Source organism: Dermacentor albipictus, chromosome 5, assembly GCF_038994185.2.
Source record: "Dermacentor albipictus isolate Rhodes 1998 colony chromosome 5, USDA_Dalb.pri_finalv2, whole genome shotgun sequence".
Classification (NCBI taxonomy): domain Eukaryota; kingdom Metazoa; phylum Arthropoda; class Arachnida; order Ixodida; family Ixodidae; genus Dermacentor; species Dermacentor albipictus.
In genome coordinates, this window is record NC_091825.1 from 30386115 (window position 1) to 30396855 (window position 10741).

At 49.5% G+C, this 10741-nt stretch overlaps 1 non-coding gene across 1 annotated transcript; it reads left to right on the plus strand.

Annotated features, from left to right (window-relative positions):
- The first annotated feature begins 10075 nt into the window (after positions 1-10075).
- TRNAY-GUA (transfer RNA tyrosine (anticodon GUA)) lies at positions 10076-10165 on the plus strand. The gene is given in 2 exon segments: positions 10076-10112; positions 10130-10165. It is a non-coding gene; the product is annotated as a tRNA-Tyr (tRNA).
- The last annotated feature ends 576 nt before the right edge of the window (positions 10166-10741 follow it).

Below are 10741 nucleotides of genomic sequence, written 5' to 3' on the forward strand. Positions count from 1 at the left end.
GAACTCATAACATCATCGAACATCATGCATATGTACTATCGGTCAAAAAAGTAAGCGGATCACGGTTTAGGTGGCGTGGTCCATTTCGAGCAGCAATGGATGCCGGCGACATAGTATAATATTGTTACGTAAGAAGACGCAGATGAAAAGCTATATACAAGTATATCTACAACGTAGTACGCCGCACTTAGCCAAGAGGCAACAGCCCGCGCTAGCCTCTAATCGTCGTCGTCGTCTTCTTACTGCTCGCCTCTTCGTCATTGGTAATACTATTCCGTAGCACTACCCCCGGCGGCAAAAGCGCCGTCCCGGAGCGACTAAAGGCCGGACTCGGAAGCAGTGTAGTAGGCCTTGAGCCTACTGACGTGCACGACATCGCTAGATGCCAGGGTAGATGACGAGGTTGAGCTCACAGGAGCAATTTCGTACGTCACAGGCGTCACCTGGGGCAGCACGCGGTAGGGCCCTGTGTATCGCGAAAGGAGCTTTTCTGAAAGTCCGACGTGACGAGAGGGCGACCACAAGAGCACGAGCGCACCAGGCGAAAACTGTACGTCACGGTGGCGGGCGTTGTAGTGACGCTGCTTAGTGGTTTGCGTGTCCGTCACTCGAGCGCGGGCAAGCTGGCGTGCATGGTCGGCGAGGGCGATGGCGCCGCGCGCATACTCGCTTGTTGAGATAGAAGCAGGAGGAAGTGCCGAGTCAAGGGGCAAGGTCGGTTCGCGACCGTAGAGTAGATAAAAGGGAGAAGATCCGGCGGTGTCGTGCCGGGATGAATTATAAGCAAATGTCACGTAAGGAAGGACAATGTCCCAGTCGTGGTGGTCCTTGGAAACGTACTTGGAGAGCATATCGGTAAGAGTACGGTTTAACCGCTTTGTCAGGCCATTGGTTTGAGTATGGTAGGAGGTAGTCAGCTTGTGTTAAGTGGAGCAGGAACGTACAATGTCGGCGATAACTTTCGAGAGGAAGTTACGACCACGGTCAGTGAGCAGCTGTCGCCGGGCGCCATGAAGTAAGATAATGTCACGCAAGAGAAAGTCCGCGACGTCAGTGGCGCAACTGGTAGGGAGAGCCCGCGTGATAGCGTATCGGGTGGAGTAATCAGCTGCGACGGCTACCCATTTGTTCCCAGAGGATGATGTGAGAAAGGGACCGAGGAGGTCTAATCCAACACGAAAGAACGGTCCCACAGGGACAGTGATCGGCTGGAGATGACCAGCAGGTAGCACCTGAGGTGTTTTTCGACGCTGGCAGGTATCACAGGCAGCAACATAGCGTCGGACGGAGCGAGCGAGACCAGGCCAATAGAAGCGGCGGAGGACGCGGTCGTACGTGCGGGTTACGCCAAGATGTCCTGCAGTAGGTGCGTCATGCATCTCAAAGAGCACAGTCTTTCGTAGATGTTGTGGCACGACAAGAAGAAGATCAGGACCATCAGGGAGGAAGTTCCTTCGGTACAGAATGCCGCCCTGGAGGACATATCGGCGAACGGACGCGTCGGTAGGTGTAGAGCGCAGACGCTCGATGAATGCTCGCAGCGGTAGGTCTCGGTACTGCTCATCGGCGATGTTAGCGAAGGCAGACACAGAGAAAATGCCGTTGGCGTTACTACTGTCGGCGTCGTCAGGCTCGTCTACCGGGTAACGAGACAGGCAGTCAGCGTCATTGTGTAGTCGGCCAGATTTGTAGGTGACAGTATATGAATATTCTTGGAGGCGTAAAGCCCAGCGACCAAGTCTTCCTGTAGGATCTATCAGTGAGCATAACCAGCAAAGCGCATGATGGTCTGTGATAACGGAAAAGGGTCGGCCATATAAGTATGGGCGGAACTTCGCAACCGCCCAAACTAGGGCCAGACACTCAGGCTCAGTGATGGAATAGTTGCGCTCGGAGGGTGAGAGGAGCCTGCTGGCGTAAGCGATAACACGGTCGTTGCCGCGCTGGCGTTGTGCCAGTACTGCGCCAATTCCGTGACCGCTGGCATCAGTACGGACTTCGGTAGGCGCAGAAGGAGCGAAATGGGCCAGAACGGGAGGCGTTGTGAGAACGTCGATTAGATGGGAGAATGCAGAGGCCTCGTTATCGCCCCACTGGAAAGGGGCGTCTTTTTTCAAAAGCTCGGTTAGTGGTCGTGCTATGGCCGCGAAATTTTTCACGAAATGGCGGAAGTAGGAACAAAGGCCGATGAAGCTGCGCACATCCTTGACACACTTCGGAACAGGGAAGTGCGTAACAGCATGGATCTTGCCTGGGTCCGGTTGCACTCCGTTCGCGTCAACGAGATGCCCAAGGACGGTAATCTGGCGACGGCCGAATCGGCACTTCGATGCGTTCAGTTGCAGACCGGCGTGACGAAAAACGTCCAGGACTGCCGAGAGGCGCTCGGGGTGCGTAGCGAACGTTGGGGAGAATACTATAACGTCGTCCAAGTAGCACAGGCATGTAGACCATTTGAAACCGTGAAGAAGGGAGTCCATCATGCGTTGAAAAGTGGCAGGAGCGTAACATAGACCGAACGGCATCACTTTGAATTGATAAAGACCGTCCGGAGTTACAAAAGCAGTCTTCTCGCGGTCGAGATCGTCCACGGCAATCTGCCAGTAGCCGGAGCGGAGGTCAATAGAGGAGAAGTAGCGAGCACCATGGAGGCAGTCAAGGGCATCATCGATCCGAGGTAGGGTATACGCGTCCTTTTTGGTAACCCTGTTAAGGTGCCGATAATCCACGCAAAAGCGCCATGAGCCATCCTTCTTTTTTACCAGTACAACAGGTGACGCCCATGGACTACATGACGGTTCTATGATGTTCTTGGCAAGCATTTTGCGAACTTCTGCGTGAATGACTTGACGCTCAGCCGGTGACACTCGATACGGGGGCGATGAATAGGAGGGGCATCGCTGGTATTAATGCGATGTTTAACAGCTGTAGTTTGGGCCAAAGGACGATCGTTGAAGTAAAAAATATCGTTGTAGGAAATCAGAACGCGGTAGAGCTCACGAGCGTGCTCGGACAGCATGTCGGGCGCAATCATTTTCTGTAAGTCGGCGATGGTACAAGTTGTGGACTGCGATGGTAGAGGAGGATCGGCTGAATTGTCGTCTACTGAAATCGATGCTAAAGAGTGATCCTAAAGAGTGAAAGATAAGGTGAATATAAGCAAAACCATCAGAACGGGTCTTAGTTCCTTCTCAGTGCCACGACTCGATGCCCCGTTGCCGTCCGCTACTGTGCGACAGTGCCACGTGATAGACTACCGGCAATGCACGGTCCCCTTAGTCGCAACCGTCAGCACCAGAGCAACCGAACGGCGCACTAGAAATTTGTCAAGCGCGACAAGGCGTGAGAGTGAGGGGGAAGCCTGGCGTCACTCGGGAAACTCTCACCGTCAGCGCGCAGAGCGAGATAGCAGAGCCCCGGAGTGGCCCCGCAGCCCCTCCGTCTACCTAAGCCGTGGTCCATTTACTTTTTGGCCGACAGTACTTGAGGCTATATTCTTAGTGCAAATCACTGCACACTGCTATTATACAGCTTCATTTTCCTGGCGTCTGCTGCAGAGGCGACAAGCGCAACCGTGCTCGTCGGTTCATCACACCGGCGTTAAAAGAAGAATTGCATGGAAGCGTTGCTCATTCTTGTCACGCTTCTGCGAGAGACTGGACTGGTGGACACATGGTGACCTATTTGGCGCAAAAAAGGGTGCTCAGTCGGAGCAATTGCCGACCAGGTCTGCCAGGCTAAACCCACCTGTATACACCACCCCCACCACCGCGTTATTACAAGGCCGATAAAGTCACCGCGGGCCATATACTGTATGTGTGAGTGAAATCGCGCAAGGGTGAGCCGGCGAACCTTTATTCCGCCGGCGAGGAAGGCCGGCCGGAAGTGCGCCCTCTCCTTTGGCGCGTGAGGGACGAGGGCGTGCGTGCTTCTCCGGCGGCCGCTGCTTACGACACGGCCGTGCGTCCCCCGTACCTTGAAAGCGATCTGCGATGTGGCCAAAGTGCGCGCCCGCGCGGGCCTAACCTTCAATGCGATGCGCGATGTTTGCGCGCAGTGCCGGTGGCTTCGCTTACGCTGTGCTTTCGACGTTTCGTTCGCGTTGAAGCGACGGATGCACGAAGGTCAATTGGCTCGCTGCTGTTGCCGCGCTTACTCACCCCAGAGTTTCAACCGCTTGCTTGCGAGGTCATTGGGTGAGATGTGTTTATGTATGCTTGTGCGCACGGGCCACCCTGCTTTTCAATGTACTTAATTCTTAGCACATTCGAGTTAACGTCCCATCGCATTTGTGCTTGCGATGGCGGCCACACCAGGGCGACAACGAGCCGACACCGCTGCTCGCGTTCCACCTTTATGTGCGCTCTCTTTCCCTACGCCGTATGGCTATCTCATCTGCTGATTTTCCAATGCGTGGCGCACATGCAATGCTGCCCGGATCGGCATCACAGGGCGTATGCAGCCCTTCCCATGCCTACACGCGCTGCCCACGGGAGCCGCTTCTCGTCAACGCCGCCCTTTCGCACGCTCCTTGTCGGGGTCATCGATACTCTCTCTTCCTGTCTGTCTCGCTACGCCGGGGCACGCCAGCTTACTTACCGAAATAATATTTACTGCTGTTCATATTGCCCCTAGAGCTGCTGGCCTTACTTCGTATAACGTTCCAATGTGCTGCTATCGCATTCATTGCCTCGGCCTTCTGGCGAAACTGTGGCATGTTTTATTCTGGCGACGGTCGCGGCAGCACGCACGCGCAATAATCAAGTTACTTTGCACTTGCAGGTTAGCAGCGTCGGTCACCTCTGTGTGTTCCGCTGATTCGGGCTTCGTGCAATGAAGTACTACGTGCCTCTACCCTTTCCCGAAGAACGCATCAAGAGAAAGAGAGAGAGAGCGAAACAAAAGGGGAGGAAAGACAGGGAGGTTAACCAGTGTAAGTACTGGCGGGCTACCCCGTGCAGGGGAAAGGGGTAAAGGAAATAAGAGGTGAAAGAACAAAAACAATTAAGAAAAATTCACACAATAACCCAATGCTACTCGCTACAACATTCAAAGACAGTCGCACAATTCACAAGCCCTTAAAAGCTTGGGCAGAGCCGTCGCTAAATCAAGATACAAGTCATCAAAGCTGGGCAAGTACCTGGGCCAAGTCGGCTTACCGTGCCTACCATATGCATTGCTGCACCTGCGTTACCATACAACGAGGAGTGCAAACGCAGCCATGATGATGCCGGGCGCTCATTCTGGCAGCGGTTCCGGCAGCAAGCGCACGAAATAATCAAGCTACTTCACATCTGCAGGTTTGCCATGAGCATATTATTTTATCTTAGTAATATCGCCTGTACTGCCTCAGCCGATGCCAGAATTATGTGGAGCGTACTGATCGGCGTAGCAACCCACATTACTGTTTTTCTTTTTATTTTCTTGCGACGCCTGAACCTTGGTTTATCTTCCAGAGCATAATACCTACAAATGCACAACTCGCAAAACGAGTGGAGGAACTAGAACCCAAGCTTGAAAATTTTACTGCCGAGATTTTTGATGACATCTATGGAAAATTATTACCGAAAATGAGCAACTCTGGTTTATGTATAGTGGAAATAAAAAAAATATCTATAAAAAAATGAATAGTTTGGTGAACAGTGCTGAATTCCTCAACAATCTGGTAGAAAAAGTGAAGGAGGAAAAGGCTACGCTTGTAGCCGAAAATAGCGTTGTTGAAGATAGCAACAAGACGCTCACAACAATATGAAGGATCTAGAACACAATTCGAGGCTGAACAACGTCGAGGTGAAACGCGCTCCTTCTACACAAGAAGAAGACCGCTTTGTGGGGATGCGCATCCTTGGCAGCAAAATTGGTTGCCCATTACCGCCACAGGTTCGTGACGTTATTCATCGCGTGCCTACCAACAAAATGACATTGCCTGTTTTATCACGCGAACGAAAAAGACTGTCTGTCCTCTTCAAAAACGCAAAAAAAGCACGGCTAGCTCCAGGATACATTGGTATATCAGCAACTAAAGAAACGCCACTCTACGTAAATGACCACCTAACATCGAAAAATAAGATCCTGTTTTATAAAGCCTTAATTCAGAAGAAATCCAAGAAATAGACAATTTTATGGACCGACAACTGACAAATCAAGGCTCAGAAAAGAGCAGGCAGCTACGTTTTTTTAATCATCAGTGAGACAGATCTTTCTGTGATAACTCAGCTGCCATCGCCTTTGACAAATCGCATCACCAGGCAAATTCGCAGTGCCATCGGATTTTACGGCGACGAACGGCGACGAACTAAATAACTATATATGTTTAATAATCATGAATCTACCATTGACTTCAACAAACGAAGTCAACGCAGACACTATGATCACTTTTCAAATCTGATTTCGACACTTCATTTCGTATGCTCAGTTATTGGTGTCTCGGAAACTTGGTTAAGTGTACAGGATATGGACCTGTTTTGATTCCATAACTATGAAGCAGAATACTCGAATCGCGAGTTCAGTTGTCATGGCGGTGCCGCAATCTATATTTCAAGCACTCTCACCTAAAGAAGAAGGCACGGCCTTGTTCTCAACCTAGGTACCTCCGTAAAGGTATGGGTTGAACTTAAAGTGGCTTTCTTAAAGTGAACAACAAAAATCTAATTCATCGTCGGTGAATTATTCCTGCGTCGCGCTTCATGACGTGCTGAGTAGCATCGCAAACGAGAATAAAAACGTGATAATCGTAGGCGATATTAACGTTAACCTTGCAGACACCTCGTCTACTTCCGCCTTGCAATATTGAAATTGCTACAGTATATTTTGTTACAAATGCTTGATTAATGTGCCTACACAGTGCACTAACTATCAAGATAGTACATTATTCGATCACGTGCTTTCAAATTTTTTGTCTTCACCAGACGCAGGCATCCTATTCCAAAATCTGACTGATCGCTTTCCAATATTCTTAAGCTTTCAGAGTAATCAAGATTCTCAAATGCACTTACACTAAGCTAACACTTGACAAAGAAGCTTTCATTGATTCACTCAGAAGCTTATTGGTCTGCTATAGCAGATACAAAAGATCCACAAACGCCCTTCTCTTTCTTTTTATCTGCACTAAAATCGTATTTTGACCGCCACACCCACGAATTCAAATGCAAAAAAATTTGCGTCACCACATAATGCTTCGATGCCAGATGAACCTGTAGCCTTGTTGCGCACAAACGACAATCTGTATTAAAAAAAAAGAAATATGGCCATTTAAGGGCAATTTGGCTAGTCGATAAAAAAAAATGTCCAACTTTCTAATGAAGTGGAGAAAGTTAAAAAACTTTATTACAAAAAAAATTATTCGGATATGGCAATGGCATTAGTAAGAAATGGAAGGTAGTAAATATTTCTTCTTAATATGAGAAAAATTACGACATATTAACTCAAATCATGTAACGACAGTAAATACATCTCACACGAACTTGCTCAAGGTTTTGCAAATTTTTTTCTTTAGTAGTGTGGGGTCTCACACAAGCTCTTGGGATAAAGAAACAACCACACAGTAGAGCAAACACTCGCAAGGGCTTTTAATGCGCCTTTCGTACGCGTCTACCCAACCGATCGAACATGCCGATGGGCGGGCGACAAATCGAGGAAGTCCAACTCGCCGCGACCGGATAGCGGGCGGATACGTTCGCCCCCATGCTGGACGCATAATCGTTCGCGTGTACAGATGCGCGAACGTTGGCGCGTTCGAACGATCGTGTTCGTCCATCCTAAAACCCCTGCATCCACGTGCCACCGCCGCTTTCTTGTATGGAGGGGCTTTAGTCCATCCCAGTGCCCCGCTCCGAAGCCTACCTCTGGACGGTACCGCGAAGTGCGGATCGGCGGACGCGCGGAGCGTCCGCGTCGCTCACTGACCTCAAGCCGTGGAGGAAGGAAAAAAGATAGGAGGGAGCATTACGTCATGCAGCCAGCCTTGGCAAGCGAACGCCCGTGAAGCCGCAGCGGTGGCCGGCCCAACCCGTGGCCTCTTGCGTCGAGATCACGGAGGACATTCGAGATTTGCCGGGACGTTTGGTTACCGGTAGTTTTTGTTCGGTGCGCGCTCGGCCGGAAGTTGATAGCTGCTCAGATGGAGGCCTCCGTGGCTGCTCATGCTTCTCTGTCTGTATCTCTGGTCGCATTTCTCTCTGGATGCTTGTTCCGCTTCGGTCCTTTCCTGCAAGGCATGTGTTCCGCACTTTGGGCGAGTTGCGAGAGGTTCACAATCCAACGTACGTGCGCACAATTAGGCTACAGGTATATTTCGGCCGAAGTAAACAGACCGTTGTGAGCGATAAGAAGCGATGCTTGTACATTGCCCTAATATCAGCTTTATTGATTTGCATTGTCGCTGGATCAATGGCATCTTACGCATGAGGGTTTGCATGCATGCGATTGCTCTGGTTGCGGGAGCGGAGTTATCATTGCAAGCCAAACACGGCAAAGCTTATTGCGTCAGATGACGCTGACTCCCGCAAGAAACGGTGAGTTGCATTTGCTATGCACGTGATATGCTGTTTTCCCGCGAAACGTGGCGCGTTGTCAATTTATCTGCTCCCTAGAAAAGCAGAAAACAACGCTTGTTCCAGCTTTTGGAGTTTTAGACCCATATATGGCCGGGTCATGCGGTTTCCACTATGTTCGTAAGCCCTGACCCTGCTTTCAACACTGCATACGGCGAACACGGACAAGTGGTAGGTCATCGGACGCACGCGATCTTATCACAAACAATTATGGAGTTTTACGTGCCAAAACCCTAATATCATGATGAGGAGCGCCGTAGTAGACTCTGAAATAATTTGGGCTACCGGGAGTTCTTTAACGTGCACCTAAATCTAAGTATACAGGTGCTTTTGCATTTCGTCCCCGTCGAAATGCGGCCGACGTTGTCAGGATTCGATCTCGCCATCTCGTGCTTAGCAGTCCAACACTATAGCCACTAAGCAACCACGGCGGGCAAAACATGACATGTAGCGGCGAACGAAAGAGAAAGGTGCACTCGAACTCATAAACTAAACTTTATCCTTCACACGAGAACTTGCAAAATCTTTGAACATATCTCACCTTGCAAATTTCCTTGAATCAAATAATTTTTTTGGCTGTTATCAACACGGGTTCAGGAAATCATATTCTTGTGAAACACAACTATTAACATTTACTAATGACCTGCATGGGTTTTCGGATTCAGGTGTTGCGACGGACAGTATCTTTTTATACTTTTCTAAAGCTTTTGATAAAGTTGATCACCAACTACTTATCTATTAAGCTAAGCCTTCTAAATACTGACCCTTTATCATTCAACTACATTCGTAGCTTTCTCTCTAGTCGTACCTAATATGTAACTTTTAATGACAGTGGCTCACGAGAGTCCTTGTCAATTGTAAATTCTAAATTGTATTACATATTTAAACAAAGATCCGGGACCGTATGGCAGGCAGGCCGCACAGAATCACACCACGCGTGTCGAGAAGAGCCAGCGTGGGCTACAGGTGGCCAGTGCACCGCTCACGCGGCCTTGTCGTTCTGTACGTTTTTCGCGGTCGTTGAAAGGCGAACGGAACAGGCGTACCCATAGACAGGAAAACCTCATTTAGATAAATTCATGAAGCGTGTGCCCACGGAGTATTCAACGACGTATTGCCTACGAGGAGTCGTATTGACAACGTGACATTACACTATCCTAGAAAGTCCCCAACTAATCACGAATAGAGCAAGGCTACCGATAGACGGTAAGACCACTGCAAAGTCATAGACAGTGCCTGTTTCTTATTCACTGAATGTCAGTCCACCGATACACCGGCGTTACGTATTTTAACACAGTCATGAATACTGCTTAACGAATACGCAATTTCTTCCTTAAATCTGGTTAGAATTTCTTAGCGTCCCCTTAAGTGCCAGCCGACGTTCAAGTTAATCTGCGCTGGGCAAAAAGTTGGACGACACCGGTGAACCAGTTTCAGCCAATCCTTAGCCGCAACTTCCTTCAGCTAATTAGGTCACGCCGTCCCCAGGCATAGCCTGCTCTTTAAGGTTTGTGTTTGCCGTTCCGTCGATAGCTCAGTTGGTAGAGCGGTGGACTGTAGAGGCATTGAACACAGGCATCCATAGGTCACTGGTTCAAATCCGGCTCGACGGATGTTTTTTTTTCTCTCGATGGGTCAAGTGAAGTGAATGTAACCTCTCTTTGTGATGCAGCAACAAATACAGACGTCGCCTCTCCTCGTAAGAAAACGGTGATCATGTACTCTTGGCCAAAGAAAGGGCTGGCCCTCTTCATGAACTGCGGAGCATCTTTCATTCTCAATAGTTAAAGCGGACTGCCTCTTGGGGCAATACTGTTTCCGGACCAACTCACTGCAACTCCAACGCGACCCCTAACCCCTCCATCATCGCCCACCCCCACCGCCTACACTCATATATCAATCGCAGTCTCATGGCTGGGCCGACGCGCACAGAAAGCGCCATCACAAAGCCGCTCTATTTATTTATTTTTTGCCAACAGCAGTTGAGGTTCCCTCAGGCGAGAAGCGGTTGTCGAGAACATGAAATTTCCTGAGTAACATTCCATTTGGGACCACAGGGGGTTTACAGACCGGACGTGTACTAATGTGCAATAGCTCAGCCCTAGCAAAAATTATAATACAAAAACTAATAGCCTATGAGGTTATTGACACTAATGGAGTGTATTGGTATTAGGCTAATAGCTTGTATT